The 18145-nt window shown below is 46.3% G+C and overlaps 1 protein-coding gene across 1 annotated transcript in view; it reads right to left on the reverse strand.

Moving 5' to 3' along the window:
* Window positions 1-18044, reverse strand: part of KCNN1 (potassium calcium-activated channel subfamily N member 1) — a 78520-nt gene extending 60476 nt beyond the window's left edge. The window contains exon 1 of the mRNA XM_053372500.1: window positions 17661-18044. The gene's annotated coding sequence lies outside the window, so the exon portion shown is untranslated. The remainder of the gene's footprint in view (window positions 1-17660) is intronic.
* Between the last annotated feature and the right edge of the window lie 101 nt (window positions 18045-18145).

Here is an 18145-nt window from a genome sequence, read left to right on the forward strand (position 1 = left end):
GGGTGTATCTCCCAAACTCTATGATTCCTTGGCTTTATATACCAAGAGCATGGAAAAGGGGTCAGCGAGGCCTTTCTGGTGGGGCTGCTTTGGCCCATGGCCCACACACACACTCCGGAAACTAGGTCACCCCAACCTCGGCCGGTTCCCTCTCTGCTCTGTTGTTGTTGTTTAGTAGTTTAGTCATGTCTGCCTCTTCGTGACCCCTTGGACCAGAGCACGCCAAGCACTCCTGTCTTCCACTGCCTCTCGCAGTTTGGTCAAACTCATGCTGGTAGCTTCGAGAACACTGTCCCACCATCTCGTCCTCTGTCGTCCCCTTCTCCTTGTGCCCTCCATCTTTCCCAACATCAGGGTCTTCTCCAGGGAGTCTTCTCTTCTCATGAGGTGGCCAAAGTACTGGAGCCTCAGCTTCAGGATCTGTCCTTCCAGTGAGCACTCAGGGCTGATTTCCTTCAGAATGGAGAGGTTTGATCTTCTTGCAGTCCATGGGACTCTCTCAAGAGTCTCCTCCAACACCATAATTCCAAAGCATCAATTCTTCGGTGATCAGCCTTCTTTATGGTCCAGCTCTCACTTTATGGTCCAGCTCTCACTGTGGCTAGGTAAATATTTCATTCATCAGCACTTAAGGAGTCGTTTCCCCTAATAGGTTATATTGATGCCAACACAAAAGGAGGTGCCTTAAATCTCTTGCTCTCTCTGGGAACGCCAATAAACATATCTGTCTCTCCGGGGGAATTTACGCCCGTCCCTTGGGCAATGGAGGATGATAAAGGGGAGAAGGTACAGGTGTCATGGAGACTCGGAGCCTGACTTTCATTGGAGGAAAACAGGGGCCTCCTTGCGACACCCAACACCGTTGCTCGAGAATCCTGGAAATTTGGATTTCGTGGATGCCCAGCAGTTCTAGCGTTGGAGGGTACACCCAGGACGTGGGTGGCATCGTGGTCTAAACCATGGAGCCTCTTGGGCTTGCCAGTCAGAAGGTCGGCAGTTCGAATCCCTGCAACAGGGTGAGCTCCCGTTGCTCTGTCCCAGCTCCTGCCAACCTAGCAGTTCGAAAGCACACCAGTGGAAGTAGATAAATAGGTACCACTGCGAAGGGAAGGTAAACGGCGTTTCTGTGCATTTTGGCACTCGTCACCGTGTCCTGTTGCACCAGAAGCTGTTTAGTTCTGCTGGCCACATGACCCGGAAAGCTGTCTGTGGACAAATGCCGGCTCCCTCGGCCTGAAAGCAAGATGAGCGCTGCACCCCATAGTCACCTTTGACCTTCCAGGGGGTCCTTTACCTTTACCTAGTGTTAGGGGGGAGAGAGGAGAGGTCTGTGTCCTCTCTCTGTGTCCACAGACACACAGCTGCACAACCTTTGTGGCAGTCACAACTAGTGCACACCCTCCAACATTTCCCCAATGAAAATACGTCTTATTCAATATAATGGAGGGATGTGGGTGGCGCTGTGGGTTAAACCACAGAACCTAGGTCTTGCCGATCAGAAGGTCGGCGGTTCGAATCCCCACGACGGGGTGAGCCCCCGTCGCTCAGTCCCAGCTCCTGCCAACCTAGCAGTTTGAAAGCATGTCAAAGTGCAAGTAGATAAATAGGTACCGCTCCGGCGGAAAGGTAAACGGCGTTTCCATGCGCTGCTCTGGTTCACCAGAAGCGGCTTAGTCCTGCTGGCCACATGACCTGGAAGCTGGACGCCGGCTCCCTCGGCCAGTAAAGCGAGATGAGCGCCGTAACCCCAGAGTTGTCCGCGACTGGACCTAATGGTCAGGGGTCCCTTTTCCTTTATTCAATATAATAATGATAATAGCAACAACAACAACAACAGTTTTATTTATACCCTGCCCATCTGACTGGGTTTGCCCAGCCACTCTGGGTGGCTTCCAACATACATAAAAACACAATCAAACATGAAACAGGGCTATCTTCAGATATCTTCTTAAGGCTGTCTAGTTACGTATCTCCTTGGCTCAGAGGTCGGATAACTCCAGACCCTCCCACATTTCTCTGAGGAAAACAGGGACATCCTAAGGAAAAGCAGGACGTTCCAGGGTCAGATCAGAAACTGGGACGGCTTCTGAGAATCTGGGACTGTTCCTGGAAAATATGGACACTTGCAGAGTTTGCCAGGGATTGCCAGGTCAGGAACGTCCCAGGCGATCAGATTACAGGACCCAAACAGGAGCATTTAAAATTCTGGATTATTAAACGCTTGCAACCCTCCCCGAGACCTGCTCTTGAAGGGCATGTAAAAGATTTAACAACGGGGGGGGAGAGGATAAAATGCTAAAATACGTTTTTAAAAATGCAATTTGGAAATGCATGTAATATTGGGCAGAAAATAAGGGTGGGTAGGGAAGTGGTGGGGCAGGGAGTCAGCTTTTAAATTTGTATTAAATTTGAATTAATTTGATGTCAGTGTGGTAAACTTTTTTGAAAAGCAATAAAAATATATTTGGCCAAAACAACAACAACAACCAAGAAGAACAAGAAACAAAACAGTTTAATAATAATTGGACTTCCCCCGACTGATGCTACCTGTCCCCAGGAGGAAATACTTATTTTTCAAGACACACACACATCACAATCTGCCTTGCGCTGCAACACTTTGGGACAGCCTTCCCTCCTTCCCAGGGTATGCATAGAAAGGTCAAATGTTCTTTAAATAGGAACTCAGAACAGGATGAGCTTCGCCAGAGTGTGGCTGACTAAGAAGGAATTAATTCCACATGGGGTCCTTGATCCTCCCCTCCGGGAATGGACAGGCCAGACAGAGAAAAGACACCGCGCAAGACGCAACGGCAAGCCAGAGTCTGCCTGGCCTGGCCTTGTGCTCAAAGGAGGTGGTAGAGTCCTGAACCAGGAGGGAGGACTCTACCACTTTTTTAAAATGTTTAATTTCTCATCTTGAGGCACTGCACTGTTTTGTCCTCACAACAGCCCTGTGATGTCGGCGGGCTCAAGGTCACACCTTGAAGGCAGAGTGAGGGGATTCGAACCCTGATCTCTCCCAGGTACTAGATTGACACAGTAACCACTACACCACAACTGGACCTTATGAGAGAAGTCCAGATAAGCAGCAGAAGCTGAAACAGGAGAGGAGGAAAGCCAAGAGGCAGAGTTGAGTCCACCTGGTGAAGAGTCATGGATGTTTCTTCCGTCTGCTGTGACAAACTCCCTTCCCATCTTGTCCGCCAGAACCAAGAGAGGTATGAAAAGGGCGGAGGAGAGGTTGGCTGCAGGTAGGCATAGTCTCTGATTGATTGGGAAAGACCTGGGAGAGGTGGAGACAGGCAGTTGTCATGGATTGGTTGGATGCAGAAGAGCAGTGGAAGGCACCAGCTGGGGAAGCCCCAAGGGAACCCCCAGGGGAAGAAGGCTCTGAGCCAGGGGGCTGGTGGTGGGACGACAATGAGCAGTCAGAGGGAGAAGACTGGGAGGAGGGAGTGTCGGAAGCTGAAGAGGCAACAGGGTTTAGAGAACAGGGAGAGTCTGTAGTAGAGAGCAGTCCAGATTCAGAGGTGGGGAGCAAGAGTCAGAGATGAGGTAGGCTGCTGAAGAACCCAGGGGGTCTCCCCCTCCTTCTGTGACCAGCTCCCCTCCCTGCTGATCTCCCAGAACCAGAAGAGGCATGAAGAGGTGTGAGGAGCAAAGGCAGGTGTGAGGCAAAGTCTCAGATTGCTTGGGAAGGAGGAAAATTAAGGAGCTGTGGGGAAGCAGGGACCTCCAGTCCTCACTGGGGCAAGATCTACCACAGGGGTAGGCAACCTAAGGCCCGGGGGCCGGATCTGGCCCAATTGCCTTCTCAATCTGGCCCTCGGACGGTCCAGGAATCAGTGTGTTTTTACATGAGTAGAATGTAAATTCTACTCATGTAATTTATTTAAAATGCATCTCTGGGTTATTTGAGGTGCATAGGAATTTGTTCATTCCCCCTCCCCATTCAAAATATACTCTGTGGACTATATGGAACTTGACGAACTGACCAGGAGACTCCGAGACCAGAGAGAAGAGACGGTAGAAGAAACTGGAAGAAGTTTAAGGAATATTTGAAAAAATATGTTAATATTTAAACCTTGGAATAGCTTTCAAAGTGGATATAGGCTGTAGGGTTAGAAGTAGAAGATAGTGTATTTTAAAATAGTATTATTTGTAAGTGATAAAATGTGAAGTTATTTTAAGTGTGATTTTAAAAAAAAGATGGTTAGAAATTATGATATAAGTAAACTGCTAAAGATGAAGTAAAATGAAAATCAGATAGGTGGTACTTGGGGAAGCCCAATTAACAATGTTTAGAAAAATAAGAATATGACAAGAATATGTTCGTATTGTTTGTCTTTTCTGTTCGTGTTTATTTATTTGTGTTATAAAATGAATAAAAAATTTTCATAAAAAAACATATAACACCGGTCTTGAAAGACCTACATTGGCTCCCAGTACGTTTCCGAGCATAATTCAAAGTGTTGGTGCTGACCTTTAAAGCCCTAAACGGCCTCAAAGGCCCAGTATACCTGAAGGAGCGTCTCCATCCCCATCGTTCAGCCCAGACACTGAGGTCCAGTGTTGAGGGCCTTCTGGCGGTTCCCTCGCTGCGAGAAGCCAAGTTACAGGGAACCAGGCAGAGGGCCTTCTCGGTGGTGGCGCCCGCCCTGTGGAACTCCCTCCCACCAGATGTCAAAGAGATAAACAACTACCAGACTTTTAGAAGACATCTGAAGGCAGCCCTCTTTAGGGAAGCTTTTAATGTTTGATGTATTACAGTATTTTAATATTTTTTTGGAAGCCGCCCAGAGTGGCTGGGGAAGCCCAGCCAGATGGGCGGGGTATAAATAATAAATTATTATTATTAAAAACAAAATATAGTCCGGCCCACCACATGGTCTGAGGGACGGTGGACGGTGAAAAGCTGAAAAAGGTTGCTGACCCCTAATCTACCAGGAAGAATTGCTGTGCTCACTAGGCCTGGCCTCCAGAGCTGTTTATTTCTTGGCATAAAGAGAGTTAACTGACGCTGTGTGAATTACTGCCGACGTGCTCTGACACTGAACCTGATTGTTTCGTCGCGCAGCATACCTTGAAATAGGTGGGGGGGGGGAATGGGACAGGTGCAGGCTGGTCATTTTTTGGCCTTCCTGTTGGAGCAGCTGATTGGGTGCATCCCAAAACAGGACTCTGGGCTCAAGGCCTGGGGGACCTAATCCCAGAGGGCTCTGCCAATGCCCTGGTAAAAATAGTTTGCCGAGGTACCACCATCCAAAGTCACCTGTTTGACAGCCTCAAGCTTCTCTCCTGTTGAGCCTGCCAGACGTATGACTCCAGGCTGCATTTATAGAATCATAGAGATGGGTGGGACCCCGCAGGACCATCTAGTCCAGCCCCCTCAAATGCAGGAATCGAGGCCAAAGAATCCCTGACAGATGACCTTTTAAAAAAACAGAGGTTGGAAGGGACCCCAAGGGTCATCCATTAACTCCCACCAACACTAGCAAAGCATGTCTTTATAATGAAGCCAGAACTGTTGGGGTTAAGTTCACCACATGTACTGTGTTAAAGGAAAATATAATGAAAATGATGTATAGATGGTGTTTGACCCCTGTTAAACTAGCTAAGATTTATCCTAACTGTGATAACTTATGTTGGAAATGTAAAGAAAAAGAAGGAACTTTTTATCACATGTGGTGGACCTGCCCCAAGGTGAAAGACTTCTGGGAAAAGATTTATAATGAATTGAAAAAAATGTTGAAATATATATTTATAAAGAAACCAGAAGCCTTTCTTCTTGGAATAATTGGTTGGGAATTGCCCAAGAAAGATATTAAATTATTTTTGTATGCCACAACTGCTGCTCGAATTTTACTAGCTAAAAAGTGGAAAACGCAAGAATTACCAACTGTGGAAGAATGGCAGATGAAAATGATGGATTTTTCGGAGCTAGCCGACCTACCTGGAAGAGTCCGCGACCCGAAGGAGGAGGAACACCACGAAGAATGGAAGAAATTTAATGATTATTTAGTTAAATTTGTTAAGTTAAATTAATTGGAAACAGCTTGCAGGTATTAGATTGGCTTAGGATTTTATATAAGTTAAGTGTTGAATTAATATGTTTAATTTCAAACTGAAAAGATATAAGGATGTTAAACGATTAAGTTAAGTTTATGAGAACTCTGATTTGGAAAACCGTTAAAAGGATATACATTGAAATTCAACCAAGGGGAAGCGAAGAAGTCGCTTAACAATGTTAATAAGTATAACTTTAATAAGGTTATGATTTATATTTGTTTGTTTATATGTTAATATGTTTGTTTGTTTGTTTATAATTTTGTGAAAATTAATAAAAATTTTGGAGAGAAAAAATATATATAATGAACCCAGAACTGTTGGGAGTTGTAGCGCAAAACCTCTAGCTGGTCCCCAGTTTTTTATTCCATGGATGGATTTTTATTCCATGGCTTCATAAATGCATTCTTCTATACCACAAAGAATCTTAGGGCTGGTTCACAAAATACATTTTTAGCTGCATGAGTTATCATGATCATTCCAGAGTGCATATTTATGAAGACAAACAATGTATAAAAGCAATCACAGTTTCAGCCTTATTGTATAGCTGTTGGGGGGCAGGGCGGAAATCACATTAGGTTAAATGCTGCTGACTGTATAATTGGTTATTTTTACACATTATTTGTCCGTATGAACATGGTGATGGTGACAGCCTGGAGCACTCACATGGAAGAAAAGAAATCTAGTGTGAACCAACCCATTGTAATAAAGGTCTTCATAGACACATCAGCAATACTTGGTTCCCAGTCCAGGCATTTTTGTTGTTGTTTGTTGTTGTTTAGTCGTTTAGTCGTGTCCGACTCTTCGCGACCCCCTGGACCAGAGCACGCCAGGCACTCCTGTCTTCCACTGCCTCCCGCAGTTTGGTCAAACTCATGCTGGTAGCTTCGAGAACACTGTCCCACCATCTCGTCCTCCGTCATCCCCTTCTCCTTGCGCCCTCCATCTTTCCCAGCATCAGGGTCTTTTCCAGGGAGTCTTCTCTTCTCATGAGGTGGCCAAAGTCTTGGAGCCTCAGCTTCAGGATCTGTCCTTCCAGTGAGCACTCAAGGTTGATTTCCTTCAGAATGAAGAGGTTTGCTCTTCTTGCAGTCCATGGGACTCTCAAGAGTCTCCTCCAGCACCAGAATTCAAAAGCATCCATTCTTCGGCGATCAGCCTTCTTGATGGTCCAGCTCTCACTTCCATATATCACTACTGGGAAAACTATACGGACCTTTGTTGGCAAGGTGATGTCTCTGCTTTTTAAGATGCTGTCTAGGTTTATCATTGCTTTTCTCCCAAGAAGCAGGCGTCTTTTAATTTCGTGACTGCTGTCACCATCTTCAGTGATCATGGAGCCCAAGAAAGTAAAATCTCTCACTGCCTCCATTTCTTCCCCTTCTATTTGCCAGGAGGTGATGGGCCCAGTGGCCATGATCTTGGTTTTTTTGATGCTGAGCTTTAGACCATATTTTGCGCTCTCCTCTTTCACCCTCATTAAAAGGTTCTTTAATTCCTCCTCACTTTCTGCCATCAAGGTTGTGTCATCTGCATATCTGAGGCTGTTGATATTTCTTCCGGTAGTCTTAATTCCGGCTAGGGATTCATCCAGCCCAGCCTTTCGCATGATGAATTCTGCATATAAGTTAAATAAGCAGACCAGTCCTGGCATACTTATGCTGAAGTTTGACAAAGCACTTGTGACTGACCAAAGCCTTGGGTTGTGAATGTCCTTTAAAAACAAAACACGACTACAATGTTTCTAAAAAATTAATGTTTTCGCAAGGAAATTTATTTTGCCCAACTCATATTTTAAATGAATATGCTCTCAAGCCCCAATTTCTCTTTCTTATAACTAACTGCTGTTATGTGAGAGTCTGGCCTTCCTGTTCATTTTAGCCAGATTTACATGCTGCCTGATTGCGACTACAGCTTAAAGCAGTTTGCAAGAAACGCTCAAAATTAGTAACAAAAAACCTGTAATTAAAACAATTAGAATCAGCTAAGGATAGCATGACAGGTTGAGCTTGGGAGTTTGTGTTACGAGTTATCACGGATCATGGCCAACTACATTTTACGCAGAGTAAGCCCACTGAAATTAATGGATCTAAGCGAGGCAAAAATGTTAAAAAAATGAAATTGCATGCAAGTTGGAAAGAAGAATGAAAGATTTAAATTACTATAACCTCACTTGCTGTTATTTGATATAATTTTGTTTTGTCTATTTGCAGGAGTTTGTAAATGGACAGCCGAAGGACGAGGAATTTGCTTAAAAAAAACCAAAACTGTCCATTGGAGATAAATCTGTAAAGGAAGAGCATGTAAAGGGGGATAAATTGGAATACATCTGAGAAACTGAGAAACCAGTTTTGAACAAATTGTACTAAATTAATTTTAATTTGGTTTTGACGTGTTATAAATTTGAAAACGAATAAAAAAATTATTGGTGGGGGGGAAAGGTGCCTGAGTTTGATGCTTTCCTCTTCCCTCCCTGTCCATTTTCCTTGCGTGTTGCATCAGTTTTAGATTGTACGCCTGTGTGGGCAGGGACTGCCTTGTTCTAACTGATTGCATGTGAGCCGTTCTGGGAGTTTTCTTGATGCAGGAAGCAGAGGGTAAAAATGTTCCACATAAACAATAATAGCCTTTGTGGGTTTAGCACAACCACGTCTGGCACCACCAGATAAACCCACAAGCAAAGGTCACCTTTCTCGGGGGGGGGGAAGGTGGAGATTGCTGCCCGGCCCCCCCACCCCAATGTCAGGAGTGGGTCCCGGCTGGGAGTTCCCGTCCGCTTTCCAGAGCCTCTGCCAAATCCTGCGTGGCTCTGATCTAAACCATCTGCCAGCCATTCATTCCCAAAACAAAGGAGTGTGCTATTAATAAACCCCTCTGAGGAACGTATTGTTGGGCACCAACCCTAGGAAAACACACCCAGCCGGCGTTAAGTTTTTCTTTGCAAATGCATTTATATTATTATTATTATTATTATTATTATTATTATTATTATTATTATGTTTTTAAAAACCCTGTATGCTTTCAATATAGCAGGGCAGCAAGTACAGGTGAAACTCAAAAAATTAGAATATCGTGGAAAAGTTCCTTGATTTCCATAATTCGACTTGAAAGGTGAAACTAATATATGAGATCGACTCGTGACATGCAAAGCGAGATATGTCAAGCCTTGATTTGTTATCATTGCGATGATCATGGCGTGCAGCTGATGAAAGCCCCAAATTAACAATCTCAGAAAATGAGAATATTCAAGGAAATCAGCAAAACAAGGATTGCAAATCGAGCAGGATTGGACCTCGGAGAAGTAGAAGCACGTCTCGCTTTGCATGTCATGAGTCGATCTCATATATTAGTTTCACCTTTTAAGTTGAATTACTGAAATCAATGAACTTTCCCATGATATTCTAATTTTTCGAGTTTCACCTATAGCTGTTTTTCAATTCAACGCCAGGTTTGAATCCCCTTCTTCAAGCATTCGCTGGGTTTGGGGTTTTTTGGGTTTTTTCTCTCAAGCTGGCCATGGAACAGAAGCTCTGAGGCATGTACAAAGCGCTTTCCGTCTCTTATGGCCATAGACTGCTGCTCCATACTGAATGACAACTGTTCTGGCCATCAGGATAGTCTACAGTTCATAGAATCACAGAAGTCTAGAGTTGGAAGGGACCCACACGGTCGTCTGGTTCAACTCCCTGCAATGCAGCCCCCCCCATGTGGCACTCGAACCCATGTCCCTGAGATTACGAGTCGCATGCTCTTCCGAGTTCACGTCCCCAAAGGCCCTTGAATCCTTTCAAGCCAGCCTCCCAGGAACTCCCACCTTATAACTGAGTCAGACTAATAGGTCTATCGAGCCCAATAGTGCCTACTCAGACTAACAGCATCTCTCCAGGGTTTCAGGCAAGGGGTATTTGCAGTTTTACCTGGAGGGCATTGAACCCGATGCCTTCTGCATGCAGGAGGTTGCCCTACCATTGGGCTACAGCTCTTCCCTTAGAAAGCAACATTCTAGTCCTTATTGTTAAAGAGGAAGCTGCCTCGGGGTGTGTCTGCCAAGATGGGCACTGTTTACATCGACTGTGGTTGGAAGCCTAGCTGGATAGCTCAGTCTGTGGATCGTGAGGCTCTTAAACTCAAGGTTGTGGGTTCGAAACCCGCATTGGGTCAAAACATAGCTGCATTGCAGGGGGTTGGACTAGATGGCCTCATGGTCCCTTCCAACTCTACGATTCTCTGCAGGTTTTGTAGGCAAGGGAGTCCTTTCTAGTCCCAGGCAGGAGATGCCACCCAACTGATGTGCAAAGCAGGTACTCCGTCACTGAGCTATTAACCTTACCCTACAAAACTAGAGTAGGTTTCTAGTCCTCATTGTTGTGAAATACTGTATTTTTTGCTCTATAAGACTCACTTTTTCCCTCCTAAAAAGTAAGGGGAAATGTGTGTGCGTCTTACGGAGCGAATGCAGGCTGCGCAGCTATCCCAGAAGCCAGAACAGCAAGAGGGATTGCTGCTTTCACTGCGCAGCGATCCCTCTTGCTGTTCTGGCTTCTGAGATTCAGAATATTTTTTTCTTGTTTTCCTCCAAAAACTAGGTGCGTCTTGTGGTCTGGTGCGTCTTATAGAGCAAAAAATTCGGTATATATGGGAATGCAGGAAATGGGCCTATGCCACAGCCAGACTTCCTGGCCCAGCTAGCTGAGGAGCGTCTGCACTTTCAGACAGAGGCCACTCCCAGCACAAACTGGAGGCACTGGGAACCAAACCCTCGGCTTTCTGCATGCAAAGTGAGCGTGCTGAGCTGCAGCCCAGAAGCTTTCCTGGAAATTTGGACCTCGGCAACCTCACGTTTCGCTGCTAAAAGACCCCAGCCGTGTCCTGAGCGAAGAGACCACGAAAGCAGGTGGGAGTGAGCGCCCCAGGGCCTTACCCTCCAAATCTGCTGTTTGCAAGAGGCGTGTTGCCACCCACTAGCCTTGAATTCCTACTCCCCCTGCAGAAGAATTCTGCTCCTCAACTCAGGACTATCACGTTTCTCTCGACTTGCTCAAATGCTGCATGCGTTTGGGTATAGGGTTCCCATGCCCTTTGGTGAGGCCGGACAACAAAGACGTTTCTCCAAAATAAATAAATGTGACCTGATTAGTATGTGTTTGTGTGAAATGGAGGGGGGCAGGGAGGTGGTGGAGGAGAGCCATAAGGCAAAATTCCTTCTTGCCAGACCTGCAAGCGCTGGCACGCTTCGGAAATGCGGTGGTGGGAGTCTGGGCCCCCGCAGAGAGTAGAGGGCTGGCAGGTGACGCTTCCTCTCTCCTTAGATGGAGAGGGAGAGAGGGATTTATTCTTGCCTTGCCAATCATGATTTGATTAAGCAAGATAAGATAAAACTTTATTTGCATTAGCCAATGGCCATAGTAGCAGTAAAACATTACAGTATATGCAGAAAAGGAAATTTGGTATAAGAGCACAATTTAAAGTTCTGAATCAGCCCTTATTCTGATTGCCCCTGCTATGAACCTAGCAACCTTTGCTGTTACCTGCTCATTTTGATCTGATAGAAGAAAGGACATTGTGGCAGTGGTTGAGCGCCCTGGGGTGGTTAGGACAAGCGGGGTGATGCTCTCGTTCCTCAGGTCTTTGTAGAGAGTGCAGGACAGGAGGACGTGTGCCGCTGTTTCGGTGCTACCATCTCCACAGGGGTAAAGATGTTTCTCAGGTGGGATCTTTTGGAATCGACCCTCTGGAGAGGGAAAATGCGGGCCAAAATGCCATCTTTTGGCAGGGTGACCCAGGAATGTCAAAGGCGCACGCCTCTCCAACCCAACACCGGCCTCCTATCTTTAGGGAAGAGGTGCAGTGATGTCACCAGGATCGGGGCCAGTGGGAGGGGCAACCCTCCCCGAGAACACTGATTTGCCCCACATAGGACCTCTGGCTTTCAAGCTTGCAGAAGGACACAGAATTGCAGGTGTCAAGAAGGTTGCTAAAATTATCGGACTTAGCTGAGATGGCAAGGCTGGCATGTTTAATCAGAGCACTAATAGCAATAATTTTATTATTTGTACCCCGCTCATCTGCCTGGTTTGCCTCAGCCACTCTAGGCCGCTTCCAACATATATAAAAACATCATAACACATCACACCTTTAAAAGCTTCCCTATGCCGTAAAATCACTGTCAAATGTTTACTAAAGATTGGGAACTCCTTATAGACTTCTTGCGTGGAAAGGAAAAGGAACTTACGGTGCGGATTGAAGAAAATATTGGTTTATAGAAAGTGGAATTGTTGGAGTGGATGGCTTGAATATTTTTCTATACATAGCAGACAGACCAAGAATCAGCAGTTCATTATCTTTTTATTTTCTCTTCTTCTTTCCTCCCCCCCTTTTCCTCTTTTGCTTTGATCGGTGTTTTAAGTTGGATTTCTTAAAAAATGGATATTTGTTGCAAACCTTTGTATGTTTTCTTTCAAACTTTAGTAAAATTGATTGGTGGGAAAATCTAGATGGACTCCCAAGTCTAACTTCCATAGAATCATGGAATTGTAGAGTTGGAAGGGACCTTGAGGGTCATTTAGACCAACCCCCTGGAATGCAGGAATCCTTCACCCAATGTGGGATTCAAACCAATGCCCTTGGAGAATAGGAAAGGTGGAAAGAAGAAACAGCTCCAGCAAAAGAGGATTGGCAATTAAAATTGATGGATTTTGCAGGAGTAGCGAAACTTACCAGAAGAATAAGAAATCAAGAAGAGAGACCTTTTTTATGACTGAGTGGAGAAAATATATTGACTATTTGAAGATACAACTGTAAAAAAACTGTAAAAAAAAAGTTAGCAGGGTTGCCATAAACTGGCACAGCTAGAGGTAAATAAAAAGAATAATAATGAGATATTAGTATTTGGATATAAATTTGATATGCAGTGGAGGAAAGATATAAAATATGTAATGGCAGAAAGGAGGGGAGGGAAGCTGAAATAAATGTAGGTGGTTTTCGTATACATTTGCTTTTCTTTGTTAAACTGAGAGAATGAGAAAGACAATTTTAAAAAAAAGAGAGAATAAGAATCTCATGCTCTACCAACTGAACTCGCCATTGTTTCCAAGAGCGTTGAGATGACCCTGGGTATATAGCATCTCCCTAATTTTCACCCCCTACCCAATTTTCACCTCTACTCATACCCTGTGCTTGAACCCACAGCCCTCAGATTAAGGGTCTTGAGCTCTACTGACTGAGCTATGAGTATTATGCCCCTTCCTTAAGCCCTAGAAACCCACAGCTACCTGTCAGGGTAAACAACAGATAGACCCACAATCTGACTTGGGATAGGGAAACGCTCCTGTTTAAACAAGCCCTGTTTGGGAATAATGAGGACTGCAACTTTATCTTCAGAAAGACATCACCTTGCCAGCCAAGGTCCGTATAGTTAAAGCTATGGTTTTCCCACAAGTGATGTATGGAAGTGAGAGCTGGGCTCCATGATCACTGCAGATAGTGACAGCAGTCACGAAATTAAAAGACGCCTGCTTCTTGGGAGAAAAGCGATGATAAACCTAGACAGCATCTTTTAAAGCAGAGACATCACCTTGCCGACAAAGGTCCGCATAGTAAAAGCTATGGTTTTCCCAGTAGCGATGTATGGAAGTGAGAGCTGGACCACAAAGAAGGCTGATCACCGAAGAATGGATGCTTTTGAATTTTGGTGCTGGAGAAGAGTCTTGAGAGTCCCATGGACTGCAAGAAGATCAAACACATCCATTCTTAAGGAAATCAGCCCTGAGTGCTCACTGGAAGGACAGATCCTGAAGCTGAGGCTCCAGTACTTTGGCCACCTCATGAGAAGAGAAGACTCCCTGGAAAAGACCCTGATGCTGGGAAAGATGGAGGGCACAAGGAGAAGGGACGACAGAGGAAGAGATGGTGGGACAGTGTTCTCGAAGCTACCAGCATGAGTTTGACCAAACTGTGGGAGGCAGTGGAAGACAGGAGGGCCTGGCGTGCTCTGGTCCAGGGGGTCACGAAGAGTCGGACACGACTAAACGACTAAACAACAACAGCAACAACTCAACAACAGAGCTGCTGCGATCTACGAACTGCCCTACGGATGAAGGGCAGCGTACAAATTTAACAATCAATAATGATTATGATGCATAGCTGTCAACCTTTCCCTTTTCTTGCAAGGAATCCTATTCGGAATAAGGGAATTTCCCTTAAAAAAAGGGAAACGTTGACAGCTATGTTATGTTGGTGCATGCAGAACATCCCAGCTTCCATCTCCATGTAGGACTGGCTGGGTGGGTTTGTCCATGTATCAAAAAATGGTCTGATTCAGCATAAAGCTATTCCTATTTTCCTACGTTTCACTGGGATTACAAAGAAATTTAGCCATCCCTGATGCATTCAGATACCAGTGCATCCCTTTAAATGATGTATCACCAGAATACTTTAGCATTGCTGATGGGTATATATATTGTCAAAATAGATGGTCTTATATATGATCTTGGCAGCTCACATAGTAATTGCTATTCAGTGGAAGACAGCCCCAAATCTTACACTGAGGGCTCGGGAATTTGCACTACTCTGAATTTTGCAACACCGTTCTCCAGCCAGGTAATGTGTTCAGAAAAGATGCTTTTGTCTACACATAGAAATTCACACTAAAAGGCTGGTGAATTTTCACGGGGACTTTTTAAATAATAATAGTGAGTTCCGAAGCGATGTGAAAATGAGGAGGACCGAGGCTGGGGGGGAAATGAGAAACTGAGAGAGAAACTGATATCAACGTTCTCTTTAAAAACAATCATTTTGGAATGATCCCCCCCCCCTTAATCCTATCAGTTTAGGGGGCTGTAAAACTCACACTGAGGTCTGACAGCTTTTGGGAGAGAGTGACAAAATGCTTTTGATGGTTCTGAAGACGTCACGGAAGACGCTTTCCATTTGCCTTTGCAGGGTGTGTATGTGACGTGGAAATAATAATAATAATTTATAATGATTTTATTGTTTATACCCTGCCCAAATGTGACCACCCAAACTCCTGTCGCTAAGGGTGGCTGGTGCAACACCTATCTTGCACAACCCACTCTCATGTTTTGGGGAAGTGTTTAGATAGAAATTTATAAAAAGCCACTCACTCGACCTGCAGAGAGCTCTTTCTGCCTGTGTGAGTCAGGGTGGAGCTACCCAGGAGGCCCAAGAATGGTTGCCTGCGACGCCATGGGGCAGCCTTGCACCCCCAGGGTGCCAATAACATCAAGAAGCAGCCTTGCCTCTCCGCAGAGCAGTTTTCCAACTTAAATATCTGTTGTTGCTTTCTTTTTTTAAAAAAAAAATTAGATGCTGTATTGACTGAACAAGAGAGGGCTTGGATAACCTTACACATGGTGCCGTGAAAAACAGACAGGAAAAAGAGACAGAGAACTCCTCAGATGTATCAGGGGGCAAGTAATTATTAGACGAAGAAAATCAAGATTTGGTGCAGCGGTGATTGGATACCCCAACAGAGCTAAAACAGACCAACTTCTGCATCTAAGCTCCAAACCCTTTAACCTTACAGAGCGAGAAGGAAGATCTTGCAATAGTTAAGGCCTTTCTAATGTATGTGAACTGATTCTGGTAATGCAAAACATGTCCAAGGACAGATGCATGCTAACCGAATCAAGCTCCAAAGGTCTACTGCAGATTTGGAAGAGACCCTGGGGTCATCTAGTCCAACCCGCTACAGTGCAGGAATTTGCAGCTGTCCCATGCAGGGATCGAACCGGCAACCTTGGCGCTGGGAGCACCACACTCTAACCAACCGAACTCTGTCCAGGGCAGAGCCAAAGCAGATCGACAGCTGTGTAAAATTCGGCTGGGGAGGTGGGGGAGAGGGAGGCAGACCGCAGGCAGCAGGGCCAGCCCCCCACAACTGCCTCTAAAGGGGTGCGTGTGACCTGGCGGACATTCTTGATCCAAAAGAGACCTGCGGAGTGGTCCAATGGCAAGAGGCGCAGCCGTCCAGCCCCCTCCAATTCTAACTCCCCCAGCAATTTTTCCTCCTTCGCACTGCATCCTGACCTCTCTCTCCCCACACTACTTCACAAGCCCCCAAAGCAGCTTCTCACATTCATATCAGCAATTTGGTGCAGATACAGAGATGGCCTGGAGATCTGAGGTGCCTGCGTTTAATGAACATATGAGTCTTGGATAGGCAAGGAGATGGGAGTGGGGGCTGGGCTTTGGGGCAGAGGTGACAATATTTCCCCAGGTATTTGCCCAAGCCTTCCAGGGAACCACCTGCCTGAGTGGCAGAACACCTGCTCTGCATGCAGAAGGCCATAGATTTGCTCTCCAGTGGCATCTCTCCAGGCAGGAAAGAGCTTTTTCCCCTGGAGAGCTGCTGCCGGTCAGTGCCAGCCACATGGAGCTAGGCCAATGTGTCTGACTTGGGCCAAGCCTGTGTCTTACATTCCTTGGGACCTTCCAGTTCCAAGGCCACTGAGCCATCTGCCCTTCCTCCAAAACCAATATGGCAGGAATACATGAAGCTGCAAAAATCTCAGGTCTGTCTCAGTTATTGTCGTCACTGGCTGGCCAGGTTTCAGATGCGGGTTTTCTCCAGCGCTGCCACTGGGGACTAAACCTGAGGCCTTCTTCAAGCAAAGCAAGGGCTCTACCCACTGAGCCACAGCCCCATTTCCTCCTTAAACTTACCATTATATTCAGATCGATGAGGACTAGACCCTCTGATTTGTGATTTGGATACACACACCACACCATATCTCCTGTGGCAGAGAACACACATTGCATGCACAAGCCCTGGGGATCTTCAAACAGCAACCCACCCCCTCCTTAAATCAGCCTTGTATTCAAATTCATGAGGACTAGCGCCTTTCCCCCCCTATGCTTGGGAAATGAACTGCAGCTCAGTGGCAGAGCACACGCTATGCACACAGAAGGCTCATAGAATCACAGAATGATGGAGTTGGAAGGGAAGCCCCAGGGTCCTCTAGTCCAGCCCCCTGCAATGCAGGAATCTCCACTGAAGCCTCAGTGACAGATGGCCAGCCAACCTCTGCTTAGAAACCTCCAAGGAAGGAGAGCACGCAACATCCTGAGGGAGGGAGACCTTTGCGCTCCAGGGTTCAAGGAGATGAGTAACTATATAACCCCAGATGTCAAGGAGACAAGAAGATATCTGAAGTCAGCGCTGTATAAGAAAGCTTCTTAAGGTTTAATGTTTATTATTATTAGTAGTAGAAGAAGAAGTAGTAGTAGTATTCAGCCCTGGCGATCTCCAAAAAGGGCGAGGTGTCCATCCCCTCCTTAAACCGCCTTATCTTGGGACCCCATGAGAACTACAAGCTTAGGAAACGGACCCTCGAGCCCCGACACTTTTGCGCGCAGGAGACCCAGTCCTGGACATCTTCAAGCAAAGACGCAAACATACCACCTGAAACGCGCCGCCTGAGCTGGAGGAAGCCGCGGCAGACCTCTCCGGGTTGCTAAGCCAGAACTATTGGACTTTTCGGAGACGTCCAGGCGGCCACCCCGAGGCTTCCCCATCCCTGCAGGGAGGGCGCAGCTGCCACCGGGGGGAAAGAGAGATAGAGGCGCGCACTTACCCGGAGGAGAAGAAGAAAAAGCGAGCTGCTCCATCTCTCTTCGTCCTTTTTGGAAGGAGAGACTAAGGCGCACCTGCCTCTTCTCCTGGTTCCTGGATAACTGCACCTCTCTCCTCCTCCCTCTGGGTCCAAAAAGACCCCTTCTATAAATACACAAACAATATAGCTCCTGGGAGGGTGGATTGGGGTGGGGGGTGTCCGCCTGACACCGCCCTGGCTGGCGCTCCCTTCGCGCTCCCTTCGCCAGCGAAGGACAAAAGCTGCCAGCCCGCCTCTCTCTCTTAATTGGAGCAGCTCAGCTCCCTGGCAGAAGGGGATCCCTAGATGATGGAAGAGGAAGGGAATCCGCTCCTGGAAGACGGGGAGAGGCGCGGGGCGGGGGGAGAGAACCGGGCGGAGCTGCTGGTGCGGCTGTCGCCCCCCCCCCAACACACTCCAGTCACCTTCCCAAACAGAGGCACCCAAAGCTGGGTGGTTTTTATGTT

The sequence above is a fragment of the Podarcis raffonei genome, chromosome 18 (assembly GCF_027172205.1).
Source record: "Podarcis raffonei isolate rPodRaf1 chromosome 18, rPodRaf1.pri, whole genome shotgun sequence".
NCBI lineage: Eukaryota > Metazoa > Chordata > Lepidosauria > Squamata > Lacertidae > Podarcis > Podarcis raffonei.